Source organism: Puma concolor, chromosome B4, assembly GCF_028749965.1.
Source record: "Puma concolor isolate L17-30 chromosome B4, mPumCon1.1.hap2, whole genome shotgun sequence".
NCBI lineage: Eukaryota > Metazoa > Chordata > Mammalia > Carnivora > Felidae > Puma > Puma concolor.
Genome location: NC_141673.1, coordinates 46,260,454 through 46,281,897, shown reverse-complemented (window position 1 = coordinate 46,281,897; position 21,444 = coordinate 46,260,454). Strand labels below are relative to the sequence as shown.

Below are 21,444 nucleotides of genomic sequence, written 5' to 3'. Positions count from 1 at the left end.
AATAAACTCTCCTGTAAGTTCTTTTTACTGTGTAATATAATGTATGTACTTATATGGCATATTGTATCCTTCTGGTAAGAAAGAAGGACCCTATAATACCCCTAGTATGCTGATGGTTTTATGCCAGTGGGTGGTTCAGTAGTTCAGTAAATACAGGGTACCAATTTGATGTCTTCAGGTCTCTGATGATATGACTAAATTCAAGGATATATATTTGCATATATATTTTAGCTGAGCTTTTGAAAGTGGGTTTGAGTGTGATTATAAACCCCGATTAGTTCTTGGAGTTCAATTGTTGTTGTTGTTATTATTATTTTTTTTTCTTACTATCTGTGGGTACAACAGTATGTTTTAACTAAAGTCAACCAAATAGGGAAAGTGACATTCTCATGTGAGTATTGAAGGGAGAAATAGAGACACTGCCTGTTAAGGTCATCATATGTCTTCTATAACTGGTGGACAGAATTGAATTAATGGAATGAGTTGAATTTACCTGCAGAGAAGGCAGGAGAAAGAAAATAGCCTGAAATAAGTTTTGCTTTAGATCCAGGTCCCTGATTGTTAAAGTTTACTTTCACTTATTCAGCAAATATTTATTAAGCACCTGATTTGTTTCAGGCAGTATATTAGGTATTGGAGGTATATCAGCCCCTTACCTTCTGTCTTATAGACTTCAGTTCTTTAGAAGGAAAATATTCACTAGCACCCATCCCTTTGTCTTGTGTAAATAAATGCAAAATGAATTTCAGGTCCTTGAAGTAGGTGTTTTTTGTTTTTTGTTTTTTACTTGTTTTATTTTTTATTTTTTAAAATTTACATCCAAATTAGCATATAGTGCAACAATGATTTCAGGAGTGGTGCTATTTTTAGTATATGTATTCTGAAGACCAGTAAACTGACAAATCATTAGGGCAGGGCCTAAAATGTTTCACCTGCCTAGATTCTGGCACAAAGTACATATTCAGTGAGTAGGAACAAGCAAGAAGGTAAAGAAAATGATTGGGGACTAGAGTGGGAGAGATGGAATACTAAGAGTGCTCTTCTTTTGGAGTTAAAATGCCCTATTTTAGTACACTTGGTTTCACTCCTGTTTTTACTGTGATTGTTTTAGAATTTAGTTCTATTGAAAATGGGTGCCTGGGTGGCTTAGTCGGTTCAGTGTCCTACTCTTGGTTTTGGCTCAGGTCATGATCCCAGGGGTTGAGCCCTGTATTGGGCTCTGCACTGAGCGTGGAGCCTGCTTGGGATTCTCTCTTTCCTTCTCTCTGAAATAAATAAAAGAAAAAAAAAAGAACTTGAGACGTTTGGGAAGTCAGCTTTATTTTTGTTAGTTTGTTTTGATGGCATTCTTAGTAGGAATTTATTTTGTACCTTAACTTTGGCTTCTTCTAATTCCTTTTAGATATGCTTATAGCCCTGTGAAACCTTTGTGCTTAAGAAACATCAAGAATATTCTTAGTATCTAGATATTCCTGGAGAACTTTTCTTTTCCTACACTAGATCTTATAACATGGTAATACCTTCCTGGTGTAGAATACATTATGAATACTTCTTTTTTTTCTGGCATTCTTTAGCAAACATTGGAGTACCTTTTGTATACTGAGTTCTTTGGACACAGAGTGGTTAAACACAGACTTTACTTTTGACATAATACAGTAGTTAGCAATTTTAACAAGTTATTTCAATTTATGAATTAATAAAAACATGACTTTTTTTGGTGAAAGAGTTAAACTGTTAGGTTCTTTGATGTGACATAACTGCTGGGACTAAATGAGAAATTATAACCCGACTTTTTGATTTTCACTTTTGAGTGGAAGATTTGAAATCCTTATGAAATCTATTTGTCTCTTAATATGCAATACTATAATGTATATGTAGTTCTTGGTATAAGAGAAGGCATTCACTTAGTCCTCATTATACCTCCCCAGACTTAAATTATTCCTGCCTTCCTGTCTGACATTGTTTGGCATACTGTTTTTTTTGTTTTTTTTTTAAGAAACTTTTCTTTTTCTTTTTTCTTTTCTTTCTTTTTTTTTTTTTTTTTTTTTTTTTTAGTGTTTGTTTTTGAGAGAGAGCGAGCATGACGGGTGAGAGGCAGAGAGAAAGGGAAACACAGAACTTGAAGCGGGTCCCAGGCTCCATGCTGTCAGCACAAAGCCTGAGCGGGGCTCGAACTCACAAACTGTGAGATCATGACCTGAGCCGAAGTCAGATACTCAACTGACTGGCGCCCCAACATATTGTTTTTAAGAAACAATAATAGTTCTGCCTGCCTATGAGAATTGTAACATCCTTAATATCTCAATATCTGTATAGCTTCACTCTCAGAATATCTGTGGTTTGTTACTCATTTTTTATATATTTTTTAATTTTTTTAAAGATTTATTATTTTCTAATTTCAATCCAAGTTAGTTAACATATAGTGGGATAATAGTTTTAGGAATAGCATTTAATGATTCATCGCTTACATATAATACGCAGTGCTCATCCCAACAAGTGTCCTCCTTAACACCCCTTACCCCTTTAGCCCTTCCCCCCACCCGCACCCCACCAGCAACCCTCAGTTTGTACTCTGTATTTAAGAGTCAATTATGGGGGGCCCCTGTGTGGCTCAGTTGGTTAAATGTCTGACTTCAGCTCAGGTCATGATCTCACAGTTCGTGGGTTTGACCCCATGTCTGTCTGGCTCTGTGCTGACAGCTCAGAGTCTGGGGCCTGCTTCAGAGTCTGTGTCTCCTTCTCTCTTTGCCCCTCCCCCACTCATGTTTTTTTTCTCTCTATCTCAAAAATAAGTAAACATGAAAAAAAATTAAAGAATCTCTTATGGTTTGTCTCCCTCTCTGGTTTTATATTATTTTTGCTTCCCTTCCCTTATGTTCATCTGTTTTGTATCTTAAATTCCACATAGGAGTGAAATCATATATTTGTCTTTCTCTGACTTATTTCGCTTAGCATATTACAGTCTAGTTCCATCCATGTTGTTGAAAATGGCAAGATTTCATTCTTTTTGATTGCTGAGTGATATTCCAGTGTGTGTGTGTGTGTGTGTGTGTGTGTGTGTGTGTGTGTGTGTGTGTGTACTTTATCCATTCATCTTGTTTATCGATTCATTAGTTGATAGACATTTGGGCTCTTTCCATGCTTTGGCTGTTGTCAGTAGTGCTGCTATAAATATTGGGGTGCATGTGACCCTTCATATCAGCACTCCTGTATCCATTGGATAAATGCCTACTAGTGCAATTGCTGGGTCCTAGGGTAGTTCTATTTTTAGTTTTTTGAGGAATCTCCATACTGTTCTCCAGAGTGGCTGCACCAGTTTGCATTCCCACCAGCAGTGCAAAAGGGTTCCCCTTTCTCTGCATCCTCACCAACACCATTTCTTCGGTTGTTGATTTTAGCCATTCTGACAGGTGTGAGGTGGTATCTCATTTTCGTTTTGATTTGTATTTCCCTGATGATGAGTGATGTTGAGCATTTTTTCATGTGTCGGTTAGTCATCTGGATGTCTTCTTTGGAAAAGTGTCTAGTGATATCTTTTGCCCATTTCTTCACTGGATTATTTATTTTTGGGTGTTGAGTTTGATGAGTTCTTTATAGATTTTAGATACTAATCCTTTATATGATATGTCATTTGCAAAGATCTTCTCCCATTCCATTGGTTGCCTTTTAGCTTTGCTGATTGTTTCCTTACCTGTGCAGAAGCTTTTTATCTTCATTGGTCCCAATAGTTCATTTTTGCTTTTGTTTCCTTCCCTTGCCTGTGGGTGACATGTCAAGTAAGAAGTTGCTGTGGCTGAGGTCAAAGAGGTTGTTGCCTATTTTCTCCTCTAGGACTTTGATGTCTTCCTGTCTTACGTTTAGGTCTTTCATCCATTTTGAGTTTACTTTTGTGTATGGTGTAAGAAAGCGGTCCAGGTTCATTCTTCTGCATGTTGCTGTCCACTTTTCCCAACACCATTTGCTGAAGAGACTGTCTTTTTTCCACTGGATATCCTTTCCTGCTTTGTTGAAGATTAGTTGGCCATACGTTTGTGGGTCCATTTCTGGGTTCTGTATTCTGTTAGATTGATCTGTGTGTCTGTTTTTTTGCGAGTACCATACTGTTTTGATGATTACAGCCTTGTAATACAGCTTGAAGTCTGGAATTGTGATGCTTTCAGCTTTGGTTTTCTTTTTCAACATTACTTTAGCTATTCGGTGTCTTTTCTGTTTCCATACAAATTTTAGGATTGTTTGTTCTATTTCTGTGAAGAATGTTGGTTTTATTTTGATAGGGATTGTATTGAATGTGTAGATTGCTTTGCGTAGTATTGATTGTGGTTGTTACTCTTAAAACAACTTATGTTTTACATTTCTTTAGTTCTACAGTCATTACTGATTAACTTGTCCCAAGTGAAAGTCGCTGTTTTTTTTTTCCTTCTGTATTCCCTATGTCAGTGAATAACCTCATCCACTCAGTTTTGTCCTTGATTTCTCTTCTCTTCATCTTCCACATCTAATCAGTCATGAAGTTCTGTCACTTTGACCTTCTAAATATTTTTCTAAGCCATCTGCTTTTCTTCATCCCTACTGCCACAGCTGTAGTTCAAGCCACCATGAATCTCTCCCTCCCTTGGATTATTGCAGCTGTTCATTCTTGGCTCTGCAGCCAGTGTGTTGGCTCCGAGAAGGCAGGTCTGACCATGGCATTCCCCTGCTGGAACTTTTTCATGGATTTCTAGTGGCAAAGAGTTATCTTCAGGACAAATTCCAAACTCCCAAATTCTTGAGTGTGGTTTACAAAACTCTTTGTGATCTGATCTGGTCTCTACTTTTGTCCCTAAACTCTTTAACCTTTACTGTCTGATCTGGATTGTAGCCATGCACTGAACTGTTGTTCTCTGTGTAGAATGTACACTCTGCCAAGAACATAAACCTTCTGGTTAAAATTGTTTCTTCAGGGGCACCTCGGTGGTTCAGTTGATTGAGTGGCTGACTCTTGATTTTGGTTCAAGTCATTTTCCCAGGGTTGTGGGATTGAGCCCTGTGTCCTGCTCTGTGCAGAATGTGGAGCCTGCTTGGGATTCTCTTTTTCTCTGCCCCTCCTCTGTGTGAGCACTCTCTCTCCCTCTTCTTCCTCTCTCTCCCTCTTCTTCCTCTCTCTCCCTCTTCTTCCTCTCTCTCCCTCTTCTTCCTCTCTCTCCCTCTTCTTCCTCTCTCTCCCTCTTCTTCCTCTCTCTCCCTCTTCTTCCTCTCTCTCCCTCTTCTTCCTCTCTCTCCCTCTTCTTCCTCTCTCTCCCTCTTCTTCCTCTCTCTCCCTCTTCTTCCTCTCTCTCCCTCTTCTTCCTCTCTCTCCCTCTTCTTCCTCTCTCTCCCTCTTCTTCCTCTCTCTCCCTCTTCTTCCTCTCTCTCCCTCTTCTTCCTCTCTCTCCCTCTTCTTCCTCTCTCTCCCTCTTCTTCCTCTCTCTCCCTCTTCTTCCTCTCTCTCCCTCTTCTTCCTCTCTCTCCCTCTTCTTCCTCTCTCTCCCTCTTCTTCCTCTCTCTCCCTCTTCTTCCTCTCTCTCCCTCTTCTTCCTCTCTCTCCCTCTTCTTCCTCTCTCTCCCTCTTCTTCCTCTCTCTCCCTCTTCTTCCTCTCTCTCCCTCTTCTTCCTCTCTCTCCCTCTTCTTCCTCTCTCTCCCTCTTCTTCCTCTCTCTCCCTCTTCTTCCTCTCTCTCCCTCTTCTTCCTCTCTCTCCCTCTTCTTCCTCTCTCTCCCTCTTCTTCCTCTCTCTCCCTCTTCTTCCTCTCTCTCCCTCTTCTTCCTCTCTCTCCCTCTTCTTCCTCTCTCTCCCTCTTCTTCCTCTCTCTCCCTCTTCTTCCTCTCTCTCCCTCTTCTTCCTCTCTCTCCCTCTTCTTCCTCTCTCTCCCTCTTCTTCCTCTCTCTCCCTCATCTTCCTCTCCCTCCCTCTTCTTCCTCTCCCTCCCTCTTCTTCCTCTCCCTCCCTCTTCTTCCTCTCCCTCCCTCTTTCTCTCTCTCTCAAATAAAAAAAATTAAAATTGTCATTCTCCAGGTCTCAGTTGATAGATATATCACTGTAGTTCAGTCTTTCTGATTTCTTATCCTGTTTTAGCCCTTAAGTCTAGATGAGATATCATTTATTAGGTCCTACTATGGTAGCCTATTCATACTTAAATCATACATTGTAATTATTTGTTTTATTGTCCTAATCTCTTCTTCAGTTGTAAGTGCTGTGAAGGCAGTGACTGAATCTTCTGTATTTATATCCAGAAGCTTGCTCTGTGCCTGGCACATTGTATGCATTAATTGTATATTAATTGGAGAAATAACTGAAAATGACATCTCATTCAGGAGCCTGTGCCTTCCATCACACTGTGCTATGACTATTTACTGGTTTACATGATGTTACTAGTTTCAGCAGACACTTTTTTTTGGTGTGTGTGTTTCTACTGACAACTTTTATTCCTCACATTTCATTGAAGCTCAGTAAATTTGTTGAGTGTATGAGTTAAAAAAATGTGCTGTTTTGAAGGATTTGGTAGAAGTTATTTGCAGAGAGAAGGTGTAATGAAGAGAGAACAGAGAACACACATAAAAAGGTTTTGAAGGATTTGGTAGAAGTTATTTGCAGAGAGAAGGTGTAATGAAGAGAGAACAGAGAACACACATAAAAGGTTTGAGGGAACAGGTGGGTTCAGAGTGACCCAAGAGACAAAGTTTGCATGTATTAGGGAGTGTCAGGTGTTGATTAGCTGCAGAGGTAAAGTGTAGAGGATAGAGGGTAAAGTCAGAAGGATTTTAAGTTCAGGCATGGTGTGGTCACATGTACATTTTATAAAGATCAGTTTTGGCGGTGTTTACACACCTTGCACACATTTTTGGGAGATGACCAGATTGAGAGAAGAGAGACCAGAATGTTATTTTAGCAACCCAGGATAGCTATGATGAGGGGTCAGTGTCAGAGGTGAAGGTTTGAGGGATTTAGGAAATAGGATGGGAATGATGAAAAAGAGGATAACTGGTAGATGGGATGTCTTTGATAGAGGTGGGAATATCAGAAGAGCAGATTTGGGGTAAGACGTACTGAGTTTAAGATGCCTGTGGGTTATTGAAATGAAAATATCAAGTAGGTGCTTAGATATTTGGGTGTTGAGCGCATTAGAATTTCTGGGCTCACATTGGTATTTTAACCAAAAGTTAAAAATTTTCAATATGCTTGATAGTTTTAAAGAAATGGAATTTTTGTCACTTTTTTGTTAAATTTAGCTTACAAAATTCACATAGGTACTACAGTTCAAGAATGTATGTTTTGTGGGGTGCCTGGGTGGCTCAGTCGGTTAAGCATCTGACTCTTGATTTCAGCTTAGGTCATGATCTCATGATTTGTGAGATGAACCCCTGTTGGGTTCAATGTGGAGCCTGCTTGTGATATTCCCTCTCCCTCTCCCTCTCCCTCTCCCTCTCCCTCTCCCTCTCCCTCTCCCTCTCCCTCTCCCTCTCCCTCTCCCCCTCCCCCTCCCCCTCCCCCTCCCCCTCCCCCTCCCCCTCCCCCTCCCCTCCCCTCCCCTCCCCTCCCCTCCCCTCCCCTCCCCTCCCCTCCCCCTCCCCCGCTTGCACATTTTCTGCTCTCTTTCTCTCTCCAAATAAACTTAAAAACAAAAAAAAGAATGTAGGCTATGTATAGTAGGTGTTGGGTTCCCATGTTTGAACAAAGATTTAGGGCAAGAATTTTATCCCTGATAGTAAATTTAAAATATTTGGGTTGAATGTTATCATTTATCTCTAGTTTTGGAAAATAAAGATTATGATATTCATAATATAAATAAAAATCCAATCCTACTTAAGTGTAGGAACAATATAGAAAATTGTTTGCTATGATATAGTGCAACTTAATCTTTTTCAGCTTTTTTTGTCAGGAAGTAGCATGGTCTTGAGTTGGATTGTCCCAAGTACATTTCTTTTTATGTAGAAACTTGAATTTCTTTGCCTGCCTCATTTTTGCCTTTTAATTCTAACTTTTGCTAAACTAGAGGTCAGCAAGTTTATTCTAAAACATTTGCTGTGGTTCCTAGAGTTCTTTTAGTAAGTTTCAATCTGGGATAGTTCCTTTGCTAAAGGAAAAAAAATAACTGCAGTTTATGTTGCCATCAGCAGGCCATCATCATTGGGAGTTATAGAAACATATTTACCTGGTTAGGCATCTTAGCAAATATTTAAAAATAGATAGTCTGGAGGGTATGAGGCGGTTTTATTCGAAATGGACTTTTCTCCTTTCTTTGGTACTTCAATACATTGTTCTCTCCCCCCTCCCCCACCAAGAGGGTGGGGAGCACTTAGAATATTCTAGCTTGTGTAAAGATTTTACGTTCTTTATAACACTGCTAGGTACACACAGGCAAGGAACTTTATCTTGTTTATTTTCTGTTCTTTGTAATGTCTGCACATAATAAGTGCCTAATAAAAGTTTCAGTTTGAATCAACTTTATATAACTAGCTTAGTACCATGAAGTGGCAAGTCTTTGGTGATAGTGTTTGCTCCCTGTAGACACTTAATCTGCAACGAAAAACATGGTGTGATTTAAAATTTTTTTCTTGAGGCGGGATTAGCCTCCCCCGCTTTTTTAATGGAACTATCTTCTACTTTTACATGTTTACGTTTATATGGGGTTTTACGGTTTAAACAGTAAACCTTCCATGTAACTTATTTTTTTATACAGCTTTGAGGTACACTTGACAATAAGTTGCATATAGAGGGTGTAATTTGATAGTTTATGGTGGGTGGGTGGGTGTGTGTGTGTGTGTGTGTATACACTGTGAACCGTGTGTGTATATATACACTGAACCGGTCAGCACAGTAAAGATAATATTTTTACTGAAGTTTCCTCTTGACCCACAGTAATCTGTCACTACCTTTACCCTGTACACAGGCAACCATTGAGCTGCTTTTTGTCATTATAGAGTAGTTCACATTTTCTAGAATTTTATATAAATGGAATTATATAACTTTTTTTTTGTATTCTGTTTTTAGTCTTCATTCAGCAGAATTATTTTGAGATTCATTAATGTTGCATTATTCATTTTTCAAAAAGTTTTACTTAAGTAATCTCTGCACCCCATGTGGGGCTCGAACTCATGACCCCAAGATCAGGAGTTGAATGCTCCTTTGACTGAGCTAGCTAGATGCCCCAGTTTATTCATTTTTATTGCCAAATAGTATCCCACTGTATAGGCATACCAAGATTTACTCATTTATTTACCTGTTGATAGACATTTGGATTTTGTCCTACATTTGGCTATTCTAAATAGAGCTGCTATGAAAATTGGTATAGTCTTGGTATGAACAGACACATTCTGTTTTCTTGGGCAAATACCAAGGAGTAGAATGGCTGCATCATAATGTTTGTTGCATGCTTAGCATTTTAAGAAAGTGCCAAGCTATTTTTCTAAGTGGATGTACCATTTTACATGCTTACTGTGATGTACGAAAGTTCCAATTGTTCCACATCTCTGTCAACATTTGGTATGTTAACCTTTTTAATTATAGCCATTCTAATAGATTTGTAGTATCTCATTATGGTTTCGATTTGCAGTTCCCTAATGATTAAGGATGTTGAGCATCTTTTCATGTGATTATACGTCATCCGTAAATCTTCTTTGGTAAAGTGTTCAAACCTTTTGTCTATTTTATTTTTGAGAGAGAGAGCGAGTGTGCATGCTTGTGCGGAGCAGAGAGAGAGGGAGAGAATCTTACGCAGGCTCTATGCCCAGCATGGAGCCTTGTTATCAATACCTGAGCGGAAATCACAAGTCAGACTCTCACTTGACTGAGCCACCTAGGTTGTCCCTTGCTCATTTTATTTTAAACTGAGCTACTCATTTTCTTGTTAATGGGTTATGAGAGGGTTTTTTGTTTGTTTTGTTTTTTGGTTTTTTGGTTTTTTGTTTTTTTTTTTTTCAGCAGGCAAAAGTTTATTAGAGTATAAGATTAGAAAGAATAGTATGAAAGTCCTCTTTACAGAGAGGAGACATTTGAAAATGACGTGTGAGACTTCTTACGTTCTGGATATAGGCCCTTTATTAGATACGTGATATGATTTGCAAATGTATTTTCCCTGCCTGAGCCTTGGCTTGTCATTTGGTTGATAGTGCCTTTTTTTTGTTACTATTTTTTAATGTTTGTTTATTTTTAAGAGAGAGAGAGCACGCAAGGGGGGGAGGGGTAGAGAGAGAGGGTGACAGAGTCCTAAGCAGGCTCCAGGCTCTGAGCTGTTGGCACAGAACCCGATGTGGGGTCGAACTCCCGAATTGTGAGATCATGACCTGAGCTGAAGTTGGACACTTAACCAACAGAGCCACCCAGCCGCTCCTTGATAGTGTCTTTTAAAGCAGAAGTTTTCGGGACGCTCAGGTGGCTCCCTTGGTTAAGCGTCTGACTCTTGATTTCAGCTCCGGTCATGATCTCACGGTTCATGAGGTGGGGCTGAGGGCTCTGCGCTCACAGCATTGGGCCTGCTTGGGATTCTCTCTCTCTGTCTCTCTGTCTCTCTCTCTCTCTCTCTCTCTGTCTCTCTCTCTCTCTCTCTCTCTGTCTCTCTCTCTCTCTCCCCCTGTCCCTCTCCCACTTGTGTGTCTGTGTGTGCATGCATGCCTGCTCTTTCTCTAAATAAATAAATGAACACTAAAAAAAGTAGAAGTTTTCAATTTTGTTGATGTATCCATTTTTTTCTTTTATGCTTTTGGTGTCATTTCTAAAAAATTTTTGCTGAACCCAAGACCATAAGATTTTCTGTTTTCTTCCTAAATTTTGTAGTTTTAGGTTTTACATTTAAATCTGTGACCCATTTCAATTTAATTTGTATATGTTGTGTGGTGTATGGATTGAAGTTTATTTTTTTTGTACACTGATTCAAGTTTTTTGCTGAATTGCTTTTCTACTTGTGTCAAATAAATTTACCATATATGCATTTTTATGTTGATTCCAGAATTCTTTATTCTGGACAGTCAATCTCTTTGTTTCTCTTTACATCAGTACCACATTTTCTTGATTACTGTAGATTTATACTGAGTCTTATAGCCAGGTATGTTAGTGCTCCACCCATTATTCTGTTGCAAGTCTGATTTGGTTGTTCTAGGTCATTTGAATTCCACACAAATTTTAGAATCTGCTTTTTACTATCTCCAGAAGAGCCTGCTGGGATTTTGATTGGCACTATAATCAATCTAGAGGTCAGTTTCAGGGAGAATGGACATCTTAACAGTATTGATTCCACTAAGCCATGAACATGGTGTATTTTGCATTTAATTAGGTCTTCTTTCATTTCTCTCAAATACTTTTATAATTTTCAGTTTAGAAGTCTTATACATTATCTGTTAGATTTATATTTGAGTATATGATATTTCTTGAAGTTATTGTAAATGCTGTATTTAAAAACCTTATTTACTGATATGCATGTATGTATGTAAATAATAGATTTTTGTATGTTGGTTTTGAGTCCTGGATCCTTGCTGGGTTTTCACTTAATTTTAGTAGCTTTTATGTAGATTCTACTAATTTTCCTACGTAGACAATTATGTCACCTGCAAATAAGTTGTTTTACTTTTTCCTTTCCAGTCTAGATGCCTTATATTTATTTTTTATTTATTGTAATGTCTAAGACCTCAAGCATAGTGTTGAATAGAGGGATAAGATTGGAAATCTTTATCTTGTTCTTGATCTTAGGAGAAAGCATTCAGTCTTTAAGCATATGATATCAGGTGTAGTGTTTCATACATGCCCTTTATCAGACTGAGAAGGGTTCCTTCTATTCTTAAATTTGTTGAGAGTTTTTATCAGAAATGGGCATTGGATTTTGTTGAGTGCCTTTTCTGCACCTTGTAAGATGATCATATGGTTTTTCTTTAAAAATATTTTTGCTATGGTGAGTTTACAGAGATTGTTTTTTGAGTATTAAACCATGAGGTATTTTCCTTGTTTACATATTGTTGGATTCAGTTTGTTAAATCTTGTTTAAAATTTTGCATCTAAATTCATGAGATATATTGGTCTATATAGTTTTATTTTCTTAAAAAAATTTTTTTTAATGTTTACTTTTGAGGGAGAGACAGAGTGTGAGTGGGGGAGGGGCAGAAAGAGAGGGAGACACAGAACTCGAAGCAGGCTCCAGGCTCCAAGCTGTCAGCACAGAGCCCCACATGGAGCCCAGACTCACAAACTGTGAGATTATGACCTGAGCCGAAGTCGGATGCTTAATTGACTAAGCCACCCAGGCGCCCCTCGTTTTTTTTTTTTCTTGTAATGTTTTAGTCTCATTTCAGTGCCAGGGTAGTGCTGGCCTCATAGAATGAGTTGCGAAGTTACTCCTCAGCTTCAGTTTTCTGGAAGAATTTGTGTAAGATTGGAAAAAAATAATTTTGGGTCTTTTAAAGTTTGTTAGTTGATTTTACAGCACAGTATTTAGTGTGGGACTGATTTTGCCCGACTGTTGAGGCCAGGCTGCTCTGAGTACTTTACCCAGAGCCCTGTGAATTATGAGGTTTCCCACCCTTTGGGGAACAATTCCATGTGAGCCTGCATATTGTTTCTTCTAATAATTTCATGTGACCTTTGCTCCTAGCCTTTGATAATTTATGGACACACATGCACTGACCAACACTCTGCTGACTACCCAGGGAGAGACCTCTATAGATCTCTTGAATTCTCTGTGCACTTATCTCTTCTATGGTACTCTGTCCTGTGAACTCTGACTTGGCTTCCCCCAATTCCCATCTCTGTGTCCTCAACTCCAGGAGACCACTAGGCATTGGCTGGGTTTTCTCTCACTTTGCCAGCTAGAAACTCTCTCAAGACAGTAAGCTGGGGCAGTTATATGGCCCACCTCATTTGTTTCCTTTGAACAGTCACTGTCCTTCATTACCTGATTAAACGCGCGCACACACACACACACACACACACTGTTTCATCGATTTGGCCTGCTTACTTGCTCGCTTTCCTTCTTTTCTGTTTTTGTTTCCTGGTGGGAGGGTAAATCCAGTCTCCTGCCCTCTTGGCTGGAAGTATAAGGTATTATAGTTGTTTTTTTTTTTTTTTTTCTTCCCTAGTTTTGGTGGGATTAATATCTATTTCTGTTATATATCCTTTTTTTTCTCAAGCTCAGGCTGAATGTTTGATTGTGTTCCAGATTTATTTCCTTGGTAGTTATGAACTCTGAGCTTGTCTTTTTCTTTCAGAGTTTTTGTAATAACCGTTTTATTCTTGTTGGTCTGTATTGGTTTTTTTCTGTCATGTGTCTTCTGAGAGGTGACATTGTCAACAAGACCTTCAAGAATTTTATCAGATGCTGATTATGTAGAGAATGCCAGTAGATATTTGGGTAGCTGAAGGTCATCATCACCTCTAGAGAGTAGGTTTATATCAGTTTGTAATTTATATTAGTGTCTTTTTACCCCATTTCATTGGTAGTCTGTGTATACTCTATAACAATAGCATTCTTTCTCTTCTTTCACTTCCTTTTATTTTGCAGGTACACTTAGTGATAGGTGGTGCTCTTCCCTCAGATCTTCTGCTTGGTGTGTCCTTCCCTTTTGTTTTCTCAGGGTAGGTCCTTTTATTGTTGAAGTCATGTCCTGGTTTCCATCTGACAATATTCCTCCACTACCTTTGAGATTTGGTTTAAATTCTTTTTAAAACTGCATATTTTGCATTTATTACCAGTAGTTTTTAGCATTTTGGTTGTAAAACAAAACATAATACAGAAAAATGACACCTTTATAACATCATAAGGGAAACACCACTTTAGTCAAGAAGTAGTAGACCTTTGCAGCCACTCCAGAACACCTTCCATGTACCCTCTTCTCCTAAGTAACCACTGTCCTTTTTTTAAAAAATATATTAAAAAAACTTTTTTTTTAGAGAGAGAGCATGCGTTCAAGCTGGGGAGAGGGGCAGAAAGGGGGAGAGAGAGAGAGAGAGGGAGGGAGGGAGAGAGAATATCCCAAGTGGGCTCCACATTCAGCATGGAGCCTGACGCGGTCTCAGTCCCACAACCCTGGGATCATTACCTGAGCCAAAATCAAGAGTAGGATACTCTACTGACTGAGCCACCCAGGGGCTCCTGTCCTAACTTTTCTAGTACTTACTTTCTTACATTTCTTTACTGTTGCTAGGATTTTTTTTTTAAGTTTATTTACCTTGAGAGAGACAGAGACTGTGCAGGTGGGGGATGGGCGGAGAGAAAGGGAGAGAGAGAACCCCAAGCAGGCTCCACGCTGTCAGCACAGAGCCTGATGTGGGGCTTGAACCCAAAAACTGTGAGAGCATGACCTGAGTTGAAACCAAGAGTTGGTTGCTTAACCTTAAGACTGAGCCACCTAGGCACCCCTTAAAATTGTTTTATGGTTCATTTATATTTGAGAGAGAGAGAGTGAGAGAGAGAGAGAGAGAGAGAGAATGAGTGGGAGAGGGGCAGAGAGAGAGAGAGAGAGGGAGACACAGAATCTGAGGCAGGCTCCAAGCTCTGAGCTGTCAGCACAGAGCCAGACACAGAACTCAAACTCATGAACTGTGAGATCATGACCTGAGCAGAAGTTGTACGCTGAACCAACTGAGCCACTCAGGCACCCTTGTCTCAGTCTTTTTTCTTCTCCTAGCTTTCCATTTGCCAGCTTCTTGACATTAGTTTTCATTGCCCTTCACTTCAGTAGAATATAATTTTTTCTTGTTTTTCTTTCTGACATTTTTTTCCTGTTATGCTTATGAACTCTTTATCTTCTCTCAAATCTTAGGTAGTAGAAAGAGAGGCATTGCTGATGCCCTTTCTTTGCTTCCTGTAGCACAGAGGACCAACTCATGTTCACAACACTGGTAATTGGTGACTACTTCGGATGGGAATATGAGCATATGGTATACTGGAATAATTTTGTTAGTGTCTGTATATACCGAGCCTTAAGTTGATTGTCGTTTTCATTGTGTACCCTTTGGACAAATAAAACTTTTCAAATCTCAACCCCAAACTAGTGGAAGAACCTCAGTCAAATCACTTAACGTCCTTGCATTTTTTTCTGTTACAAAGTAGGAATGATAACATGTATCTAATTGTGTTATGAGGATCAAATTGATAACGTAGAAATGCTGTGTAAAGTAATGCATAATAGAAATACTACATGCTGATGATAATAGCATTTTAACCTTTCTTTTTTATCTTGCATTAGAGATTATGAACAAAACCAGAGTAAAGAAGTTGAAAACCTGTTTTACTAAATGTATTACCTCGGATGAAATTCCTGATATCATAATTATTCCCTGTAGCAAAATAATTTTTCATACCAAACAAGCTTAGAGATAGCTTTTCAAATACTAATTATTTGAAGAAGATAGGATGCAGAATAGGATAAGGATGCAGAATATCCTATGGCAGAAAGATACTCATCAGGAATCAATTCACTTATAGGGTCTAATGAAGAAGAAATACCATTTTAACACTTTGTATAAGATCACAATTTTAATTGGACTTCTCTTTTTGTGTTTTGAGCTATTGTAGATAGTTGATACCTGTAGAGTTGTGTTTTATTAAGCTCATGTACCGAGAAACGAGTGATGAACAAACATACTCTGTAAATTAAAAAAAAGTGAAATCATTCCCTCAAAAGTGGAGTGGAGGACTTTAGGAGTAAAATGTATGATTCGGGACGCCTGGGTGGCTCAGTCGGTTGAGCATCCAGCTTTGGCTTAGGTCGTGATCTTGCGGTTCACCAGTTCCAGTCCCGTGTCAGACTCTGTGCTGACAGCTCAGAGCCTGGAGCCTGCTTGGGATTCTTTGTCTCCCTCTCTCTCTGTATCTTCCCCGCTCACGCTTTGTCTCTGTCTCTGTCTCTCTCAAAAAATAAATGTTAAAATAAATAAATGCATGTTACAAAAGGGCCTACAAATTTCTTTTGTGTACTATTTAGTAGGAGTTCGGATGGGAGAGAAACCAAGAGTTTTTGTTAAAAGGCCCAATTGTTAGTTAACTGCTGCATTGCTTTATAAATTAAAGACATTTAAAAATTGTTTTTAGGCCTAAGCAGCATTATTTTCTACATCTAAGCAATTTCAGAAACTGCTTTTCTGTAGGGAAACCATGTGGAATTTTTCTGGTAGTTTCTTGAGGCAGTAACAATTGAGATTTAATGGATGAAGATGTTAGGAAATCTGAAATCCACTCCTTCCTTTGATGTGCATGTGGTCTTGAGTAGTCACTGAATAGCTTTCTCAGTTTATTCTTCTGTAAAATGGAGATGGAAATAAGGTCTATTTCTGACACATTCAGTTTAGCTATGAGGATCAAAAGAGATCAGACTGCTTTGAAAACAAAGTCAATAGTTGAGGTTCCTGGGTGGCTCAGTCAGTTAAGTGTCCAACTTCAGCTCAGGTCCTGATGTCATGGTTTGTCATGCTCTGTACTGATAGCTCGGAGCCTGGAGCCTGCTTTGGATTCTGTGTGTGTCTCTCTCTCTGCCTCTCTCCCACTTGCGTGCTCTTTCTCTCTCTCAAAAATAAACAATAAAAATTTTTTTTTCAAAAAAAAGAAATAATTAACACTGTCATCATTAAGGGGCACCTGGGTGGCTCAGTTGGTTAAGCGACCCAACTCCAGCTCAAGTCATGATCTCCCAGTTCGTGGGTTCGAGCCCCACATTGGGCTCTGTGTGGACAGCTCAGAGCCTGGAACCTGCTTCCAATTCCATGTCTCCTGCTCTCTCTGCCCCTCCCCTGCTTGTATTCTGCCCCCCCCCCCCTCTCAAAAATAAACATTAAAAAAAATTTAAAACTATCATTAACTTTAATATTTGCAGTAAATTACATATTTGATGCAACTAGAACTTTTTTTTGTCCCTTTAAGTCTTACAAGACTTAATAAAGGTTAGGAGCTCAGTAAGGTAAGTTTATTAATTTCATTCTGTTTCTGGCAGAATTAGTAATTTGTATCGGTTAACATCACAGCCTTCAAATTAGCCAAATATGACTGCTTTCTAAAGACAGTACAAGTCTTGGTTTGGGATTGTGAATATTTGGACATGTAGTTTGTCCCTCAAAAAAGTACTAAAGAGTTAAGGAACACAGAACATGGAATGAGTGCAGCTTGGACTTTTTCATAAGATACCTAGTACTATCATGCTTTTTAGGTATTTTCCCAGCTAAATTACTTAGGAAATTCAGCTTTTTCTTAAATGAAAAAGAGAACAGACAACACTTGGCCAACATATGTATGGGAAATAAAGAGTTGCTTAATGTGCTTCAGTTAGGTATTTTATTTGACTCTTTAGGATTCACTTACTTTATTAAGGTTCCAGAATCTGTTAAGTGTTAATGGTATCACAGAATCTTAGATTATGTTGTTAACGATACCAAGCTTTTCTGGGTAAATAAGTGTCACTTTTTCTACTATGAGAACTATGAAGCTCTTGATTATTCTATTAGCTGAGTCTTAGGTGAAAATATGCTACCATGTAGTTTCGGGGTGTGTCTCTGATCTATTTGTCACAAAAACTTGAAATTTTAAGGGATTTTTTTTTTCCCCTCTTAACCTTTTCCTACTTCCATTTTGTGGCCTCAGATACATTATCCAGTTTAACCTCTTGTTTTAAAAATTGATAAGCTGAAGTCTGGAAAGGTTATAGTTTATACTTCTGGAATTCCCTTTTTCCACTTTACTCGTTAAAATTATTTTTTTATTACTGAAGCAATGTATAACTATATTTTAACTTCAAGATATTCAAGTCAGTTAGAGGCATTAACATAGACAGTTACAGTTCTCTTTCAGCCTTTCCATATCCCATTCTTTTTTCAAGTAACTTCTGTTCACAGCTTTAAGTGTGTCTTTCCAGAACTTGTTCTGTACAGAGATTTAGAGAAACTTAAAAAAAAAAAATGTAGATGTCATATACTATATGTAATTGGCTGTTTTCTGTGTCTTTCTATTCATTTAATGTACCATATTCTTTCTTAACTGCTAAATAGTATTCTCTGTAGAATGAATATCCCAGGATATATTTGATCATTTCCCTCTGTGGGATATTTAAATTCATAACTTCCCTTCTTTCCTCCTTCCCTCACCTCCCCTGATGGTGTAAATAATACTGTGAATAGTCTTAAACATATCTTTATGCATATGTGTGAATAAATCTGTGTACTTTGAAAGTTTTTACTTTTATACAAATAATACAGAAATGTCTCCCACCATTTCCCAACTCATACGGTCCCCAGTCTTTGCCTTCTGCTTAATGCTGGTCTGGTGCTTAACAACTATTACATTGAATGCTACCTTGGGTTTTTGAGATCAGAATTTCTCTCTGATCTTGATTACTAAATTAAAAGGACTCTTTTCCTAATGTACAAATTCATATCACAAGTGACTAACAACACAGGACAGGCAGTAAAAGTAATATGGTGCTTTATAATGTAGTGGTTAAGAGCACAGTTCTGGTGTCAGACTGCCAGGATTTTAATCTCCCTCCACGCTACTCCTTTTTTTTTTTTTTTTTAAATTTTTTTTTTTCAACGTTTATTTATTTTTGGGACAGAGAGAGACACAGAGCATGAACGGGGGAGGGGCAGAGAGAGAGGGAGACACAGAATCGGAAACAGGCTCCAGGCTCCGAGCCATCAGCCCAGAGCCTGACTCGGGGCTCGAACTCACGGACCGCGAGATCGTGACCTGGCTGAAGTCGGACGCTTAACCGACTGCGCCACCCAGGCGCCCCTCCACGCTACTCCTTAACTACCCCTTAGTATTTGTGTCATCAACCTTAGACAAGTTATTTAACCTCTCTTTCAGTTTTCTCATTAACACAAATGGGCTTCTCATTCTAATGATGTAGTAGGATACAGTTATAGAGCCTGTGGTCTAGAGTTGTAGGGATTAAGCTATGATATGCGGAGTTTCCGGTGCATAAGTGTTCCATAAATGCTAACTGAAAACAACAGAATGCATACCCATTTACATTTTTGAAAGTTTATTTATTTATTTTTTTTAATTTTTTTTTTTTTCCAACGTTTATTTATTTTTGGGACAGAGAGAGACAGAGCATGAACGGGGGAGGGGCAGAGAGAGAGGGAGACACAGAATCGGAAACAGGCTCCAGGCTCTGAGCCATCCGCCCAGAGCCCGACGCGGGGCTCGAACTCACGGACCGCGAGATCGTGACCTGGTTGAAGTCGGACGCTTAACCGACTGCGCCACCCAGGCGCCCCTGAAAGTTTATTTTTGAGAGAGAGAGAGAGAGAGAGAGCGCGTGAGCACACAGGGGAGGGGCAGAGAGGGAGGGGGAATAGAGGATCCCAAGTGGGCTCTGCACTGACAGCAGTAAGCCCCATGTGGGGCTCGCACTCATTAATTGTGAGATCATGACCTGAGTAGAACTTGGATGCTCAACTGACTAAGCCACCCAGTTGCCCCATACCCATTTACATTTGTAACTAGGGTGTGATGGTGATAGGTTGTGATGGTGCTTGTCTTGCATTGTTGGTCCACATGCTATTCTGAATAGTGATGTGGTTATATTAATAAAAGTTCTACATAAATATAAAATGTCCATAGTACCCAAAGCAGTCTATAGATTTAATGCAATCCCTATCAAAATACCAACAGCATTTTTCATAGAACTAGAATAAATAATCCTAAAATTTGTATGGAACCACAAAAGATCCTGAATAGCCAAAGCATTCTTGAAAGAGAATAAAATTGAAGGTATCACAATCCCAGATATCAAGATGTACTGCAAAACTGTTGTAATCAAAACAGTATGGTACTGGCACAAAAAGAGACACACAGATCAGTGGAACAGAACAGAAAGCCTGGAAATAAATCTATGATTATATGTTCAGTTAATCTTCATCAGAGGAAGCAAAGTTATGTGATGGGAAAAAGTTTATTCAACAAGTGGCACTATGAAAACTGGACAGCTACATGTAAAAGAATGAAACTGAACTACTTTCTTTTACCATGGATTAAAGACCTAAATATGAGACCTGAAACCATAAAAACCCTAGAAGAAAGCATAGGCAGTGATTTCTTTGAATTTGCACCAACATCTTTCTAGATATGTCTTCTAAAGTAAGGGAAACAAAAGCAAAAATAAACTATTGGGATCACATCAAAATATAAAGCTTCTGCACAGCAAAAGAAACCATCAACAAAACAAGAAACCCACTGAATGGGAGAACATATTTGGAAATGATATATCTGATAAGGGGTTAGTATCCAAAATATATAAAGAATTTATGCACCCCAACACCAAAAAAACCCCAAATAATCCAATTAAATGGGCAGAAGACATGAACAGACATTCTCTAAAGAAGACATCCAGGTGGCCAACCGACACATGAAAAGATGCTCAACATCACTTATCAGGGAAATGCAAATCAAAATAACAATGAGATACCACCTCACACACCTGTCAGAATGGCTAAAATTGAAAACACAAGAAACAGGTGTTGGCGAGGATATGGAGAAAAAGAAATCCTCATGCACTGTTGGTGGGAATGCAAACTAGTGCAGCCACTGTGGAAAACAATGTGGAGTTTCCTCAAAAAATTAAAAATAGAATTACCATATGATCCAGTAATTCCACTACTGGGTATTTACCCAAAGAATATGAAAACACTAATTTGAAAAGATACATATGCACCCCTATGTTTATTGCAGCATTATTTATAATAGCCAGAATACAAAAGCAGCCCAAGTATGCATCGATAGATGAAAGAGTAAAGATGAGGTGTACACACCCCCCCATTCACACAGTGGAATATTACTCAGCCATTAAAAGGTGAAGTCTTGCCATTTTCAACAAGGATGGATCTAGAGAGTATAATGCTAAGTGAAATAAGTCAGAGAAAGACAAATACCATATGATTTCATTCATGGGGAATTTAAACAAACGAACAAAGAAAAAGACAAATCCAAGACTTAAATGTAGAGAACAAACTGGTGGCTATCAGAGGGCATGTGGGTGGGGGATGGGTGAAATAGGTGAAGGAGATTGAGAGTACACTTAACCATGATGAGTACTGAGTAAAGAATTGTTGAATCACTATAGTGTACACCTGAAGCTAATATAACTGTGTTAATTGTACTGGAATTAAAGAAAATGTCTACATAAATGGAAACTGCACTTTGTTCTAAACTTATATATGTCAAAAATACTTAGGTCTAGAAGTGATTATTTTATTTCTCTTTTACTTATTTTCCTAATGAAAAAAAATTTTTAGTGGTTTAAAATGGGTCCCAGGAATGGAATCTTAGTTTATAACATTATGCTTTTAGAAAATAAGGCTTACCTTTGTATGGTTCAGTTTACTTAGGAATTAACTTAAGTCTCCCTTGTATTGCCATAGGATGTTGTTCAGGGACCATGTTTTAATCATACTTATGTAACTATAGTGTTTTACGTATTCAGTAAATATTTGTGTGCTTGAACTACTTTAATCATT

General features: G+C 38.5%; 1 protein-coding gene across 3 annotated transcripts in view; it reads left to right on the top strand.

Annotated features, from left to right (window-relative positions):
* TBC1D15 (TBC1 domain family member 15) overlaps nt 1-21,444 on the top strand; it is a 75,514-nt gene that overhangs the window by 4,490 nt on the left and 49,580 nt on the right. The window contains exon 1 of one of the 3 annotated variants that reach the window (XM_086712810.1): nt 13,525-13,572. The exons of the other annotated variants lie outside the window; for them this stretch is intronic. The gene's annotated coding sequence lies outside the window, so the exon portion shown is untranslated. Of the gene's footprint in view, nt 1-13,524; nt 13,573-21,444 lie in introns of those variants that run through there. 3 annotated transcript variants of the gene reach the window in all.